We start from the raw sequence: 5,866 nt of genomic DNA on the forward strand, positions 1-5,866 counted from the left end.
ATCATTTTTTTATGCGTGTTTGAATCTGACGAGTTATGAATTGAAATTGAAGTCTTTGAGGAAGATTGATAATCCAATGAGCTTCACACACAGTCCAAGTGAGAAGGAGAAGGTTGAGCCTCAAATTGTCCATTGGAAATTTGTGCAGGTGATCATGAAATAATGAAATAAAATTAAAAATACGATGAGGTTGACTCTATTATGATCATGCATATAAGTAACAGTACAAAGTCACGTTTAGAAAAACAAAAATAAAAACATCATGGGAAGGAGGAGGAGGGTTTATATATAAAATAAAATTTAAACTTGATTAATATATATATATATTAAAATAAGGGAAAATTATACTTTATCCACCTATGATTTCTCAGGAAAACACTTTAACTACCTATGGTTTAAAAATTGACACTTTATCCATCTGAGGTAAGCTCCATTTGTGTCGCGTGACCCATTTCAGTTAAAAATAAAGGTAAATTTGTATTTTTGCTACCATTTTGTCTATTTCCTCTAAAAAAAACTAAAAAATCAAGGGAAAAGTAGATCTAAAAGCTAGGTTTTCAAAAATTAAAACCTAGCTTTTAAAAAAAACTTTGCTTCTAGATTCAGCAAATGTATATATACATTTGTTATCTATATGATTTTTTGCCCTTGATTGCACTCCCAAATATTAGGCCTCATAGGTGGCTCAGTTTGGGACAGAAGGGTGTTAAGAAAGGTTGGAACTTGTTCTTCAACACCCTTTTTTGGAACTTGAACTTCTGGGACAATGTTAGTACTATGGCTGGAGAAGTTGATTACCCCTAGAAAACTCTTTTTATTTCTGTGATTTTCACTTGCTTGGCTTACTTGTTTTCACTCTTGGCTGTCACTGGGGCTCTTTCTATGGATCAAACTGAATGGGAAGCGGGGTTTATGGCTCAGGCTGCAGAATTGATTGCTGGGAAATGGTTGAAAATCTTTCTTGAAGTTGGTGCTGTGTTATCAACAATTAATTTGGCTTTTTGAAGCCCAGTTTAGCAGTAGTGCTTTCCAACTTTTGGGTATGGCTGATATTGGATCTTTGCCTAAGTGTTTTGGTCTAAGGTCTAAATGGTTCAACACCCCTTGGGTTGGAATTTTGTTATCAACTTCAATTTCACTAGGGGTTTCATACATGAAGTTCAAAGACATTATATCCTCAGCCAATTTCTTGTACATTTTGAGCATATTATGAGAGTTTTCTTCATTTGTATGGTTGAGAAGGTAGTTCCCAATGTTGAAGAGGCCTTACCGGGTCCCATTGAGGCTGCCAATGCTGGTGTTTATGTGCTTGGTACCGTGTGCTTTTTTGGTAGTGATAATGGCTTTTGCTACAAAAAAGCACATGATACCAAGCACATAAACACCAGTGATAATGGCTTTTTTGCTACAAAAAAAAAGTTTATTTGATGAGTGATATATTGACTGTTGCTGGGATTGGATGGTACTTCTTGATGAAACTTTGCAAATCAAAGAAGTGGCTAAAATTCAACATTGATGGTGAAATTAGTGTAGAAGCAAACGACCAAGGGGAAAGCAAAAGAGCTACCGAAAGAAAGGGATGCAGCCTCCCCCTTGGCCCTTTTTGAGGAGAAGGCAGAGAAGAAAACATCCTTCGCGCAAGTTTTTTTGCTTCCTGTGCCCTTACTAGTAAAGGGGTTCTTTTTCCAAGGAGGCATTCTGGTAGGAAGGCCGACCACTACATAAGCCGCCATCAGTCCAGGAGAGAAGCAAGCTACCTTTCTTTGATCCACCTTCCCGGGCAGGGAAGAGAACGAAAATAGGCCGCGGATGGTGGTCGTGTTATGACAAACTTGACACTTATGGCGTGCATTCCAGTAGAAAGAACTGAAAGCTTGAAGTCTGGGATTGAAGCTTTTTTGAATGCAACATTCAACAAAATTGTGGGGGACACTTGTATTTGAGTCTGCAAATTTGTGATCCACAATTGAATGATTCTACTTGCAGGTTATATGTAAAAACATTTTAGTGTCATCTCAAGTATTAGTAGTCTCTTGCTATCTTAGCAGGTATTGAGTCCTTCAGTTCTTATGTAATTGGTAGCAGCAATTATAAGGAAATCTGGATTTATAACTTTTGTGAGTTTGTAAAGTATGAAAAAGAAAAAAGGTTGAGGTAAATTGACTCATAGTTGTAATTTTTTTGTTCTCTTTTATAAAAATTTGTGCTTTCTTTTTGGGGCAAATTTCAAAATTTAGATTTTTACAAAACCTAGCTTTTTAGATCTTCTTTTCTCTTGATTTTTTTAGATTTTTATGTTTTGAGATAAGAGATATAAAAGTGTAGTAAAAATACAAATTTACCCTTGTTTTTAACAGAGGTAGGTAATAGGAGACAAACGGAGCTTACATCAGGTAGGTAAAATGCCAATTTTTAAATCACAGATAGGCAAAGTGTTTTTTTGGCAAATCACATGTAGATAAAGTGTAATTTCCCCTTAAAATAATTATGTGTAAAATTGTAAGACCTCAAAAGCTTATATGGCACAATATTATGAGGCCAATTGTGGAATCTAATTAATTGGTAAATTCTCTTGTCATCAAATAAAAGATTTGGGGTTCAAACCTCACTTATACCAAAAATCAGTACGATATAATAGACTGATAATAAAAAGTAAACATCATAAATTAGGTCTAGTAGTATATATGCCCTTATTCCACACATTTTACATTGAATCTAAGGCATATTAATTGTCCTTAATTCAAGTATAATTAATTAATAGTATCTATAGGTCAACTTTAGGCTTATCTATATCCAATTCGACATTGTACAATTAGTTGAATTAACATAATCAAAAGACTTTTTTTTCTTTTTTATGGAAAAAACAGTAATTTTTCAGAACCTTCTATTGTTCTATTTTTCTTTCTTTGTTCATTCTTTTATTTCAACAAGGTATAACATTAATTAATCCGCGGCATTTAATTGTCAATAAATAGTCAATTTCATGGCATTCTTTTCCTTCAAAGGAAATATATACATATATAAGAGACTTTTCAAGATAGGGTATGCATGTTAGCATCTAAATCTACTCCTTTTATAAAATCTTAATTAACAAAGTTTGATGGTTAGCCGCTATATCCTCAAGCATTTTATTGTCTTTAATCTCAGGCTTGGTTCTTTGAGCCTCAATTAGCCCAGCCCTACAGGTTCTTTGAAACTGTAGGGGAGCTTTTTTTTTTTTTTCATTTACAAATTATATTAACAAAATGCCTGCTTATAACTCAAAATGATTCTTCGAAACTGTAGGGGGGTTTTATTTGTACAACTAAACAACTCGAGCTTCATTCTCAAAAAAAAAAAAAAAAAAAAAAAACTCGAGCTTAAATACCGCAATCACAACATTTATTGTAGTAGGTTTTAATTAGCTTAACTAATAAAGTCTCTAATGATTAATAGGTTATAATTCTTAAAAAAAATAAAAAAAAAAAACCCTTTATTGTAGAATTTTTACAGGAAAAAGTGAAAATTAATAACTAAAACAAGGTTCCAGGCTAGTGGGCCAAAGTTGATTAAGCCAAGCCCGAGGGGAATCTAGGTAACTAATTTAATTTTTCCAACTATCTAGTTAGTAGTTAAGGTTTCAAAACTATATTTTTTACTAGCATCTCGAGTCTTTGAGACTAGATTTTGGCTTATAAATCGAGTCTCAAAGACTCGATTTTCATGGTCTAATCATATCTAATGTGGCATTTTTTTGCCACGTGGTAACCACCTGGAAATCAAGCCTCTAAGGCTCAATTTATAAACCAAAAAAATTTAAAAAAAATTTGAAGTATCATGTACTAGCCAAAATACCCAAAAACAAATTTCAGAAATCCCAGAACACAACAATCCCAAACTTAGAGACTCAGATCAGAGGGAGAGAGAGCTCTCACCTCACTAGCGCGCGGCTTGGGCTCGCGCGAAGGCCTGGGTCGCACGTGGCCTAGGCTCGCGCATCGGCCTTGGCTCGCACAACGGCCTGGGTCGCGCGAGGCTTGGGCTAGCGCGCCGACCTGGGTCGTGCGCGGCCTAGGCTCGCGTGCCAGCCTAGGTTGCACGCGGCCTGGGCTCGTGCGCTGGCCTGGGCTCGCGCCAGCCTAGGTCGCGCACGGCCTAGGCTCGCGCGGCCTGGGTTCTCGTGATTTTTTTTCTCCGATCTCCATCTTCTCCGATGTTCTGGTGGTTTTTTTTCTCCGATCTCGATATTCTCTCTCTTTTCTGTTTCTGGGTTTTTTTTTTCTCTAGTTGTCCTCTGATGTTCTGGTCTAATTTGTTCTTATTTATAAGGGTTATAAATCGAGTCTTAGAGACTCGATTTTCATGTAATCGCCACGTGGAAAAATATGCCACATCGGATGTAATTAGAGCATAGAAATCGAGTCTTTGATGCTCGATTTATAGGCCAAAATCGAGTCTTTTAGACTCGAGATGCTAATAAATAATATAGTTTGTAAACCTGAACTACTAACTAGATAGTTGGGAAATTATGGCTAATTTCCCATTTCATCCCAAGCCCGGCAACAATTTAGATCAGGCCTAGGAAATTGTGCACAACCTACTTCTTTTTAGCCTTTGGTGGGTTGGTTGATACCACCCATTCCATGGACATCCCTTACTGGAGGAGACTTGTACGTAGGGGTGTGTAAAAAACCCGCCAAATCCGACTCGATCCAGCCTAACCCGCTGAGTTAGGTCGATTTTTAGGGCTTGGTGGATTGAGTTGGGTTACAAAATTTTTTTTTATAGCGGGTCGGATTGGGTTTGGGTCATAAAATTACAAACCCGTCAAACCCGACCCAACCCACCCATATTTTAATATATGTTTAAAATATATTATATATTTAATAAATTTAAAAAAATTAAAAAAAAAAAAAAAAAAAAAAACAGTTGTAGAACACTTCTTTGGTTCCTACTATCATATATAATATAAAATCCTATTAGTTCTTTTAATATATATTTAAATATATTATATAATTAATAAAAAAAATTTAAAAATTTTAGATATACTTTGTTTATAACTAAGTTAGAAACTCATGTATATTTTGTTTATAAGTGAATTACGATACTAGTTCATTTATATTTTGTTTATCAACTCAGTTGGATACTTCAACATATTTTGTTTACAACTAAGTTCGAATATTAGTTTATATATTAATGTATATTTTGTTTATCAACTCAGGTGGCAAGTGTGATTTTTTTTTTTTTTTTTTTTGCTCAATTTAATAATAATAGTAATAAAAAAATTGTCCAACCCATGGGTTCAACCCTACCCAACCCAACCCACATGAGTTGGGTTGGGTTGCGTTGGACTTATGTAATAGGTTGGGTTGGGTTGAATTTTTTTTGACCCACCATGGTGGGTTGGGTCAAAAAATCCCCTCAATCCGACCCAATCCAACCCATGCACACCCCTACTTATACGTAGGAAATTCACTAGAGCATAAATCAATTGGGTCATGGCTCATGAGTTGCACCTACTTCTGATCCTATGCATTAGGCCTTTTTTTTTTTCTTTTTTTTTTTAATAAATGAGGGTGTTTAAAGTTTTTTTTTTTTTTAGCCAATCCCACACACAATAGATTATTTCAAGGAAAAATATTTTGGGTGGCTAGAAGTTTTGAACCTAAAACATCATGAATCTTATGAGATCTTGGGAATTACTATGTCAATCCCGTAGGATTCATTAGGCTACTTATTTTTGCTAATGAATGATGCAATAAGAACAGAATAAGGTTAACAAGTTACAAAAGTGGGGGAACCAAACCCACTTACTTAACCATGCATTGGAGTGGTTTAGGCCAACCCAACCCGAGCAAGCCTAACTCATGAAGTGGGTTTGTTTCAT

The 5,866-nt window shown here is 35.4% G+C and overlaps 1 pseudogene; it reads left to right on the forward strand.

Moving 5' to 3' along the window:
• Positions 1-609: 609 nt before the first annotated feature.
• Positions 610-1,694, forward strand: LOC126719415 (probable polyamine transporter At3g13620; annotated as a pseudogene).
• Positions 1,695-5,866: the final 4,172 nt, after the last annotated feature.

Source organism: Quercus robur, chromosome 3, assembly GCF_932294415.1.
Source record: "Quercus robur chromosome 3, dhQueRobu3.1, whole genome shotgun sequence".
NCBI lineage: Eukaryota > Viridiplantae > Streptophyta > Magnoliopsida > Fagales > Fagaceae > Quercus > Quercus robur.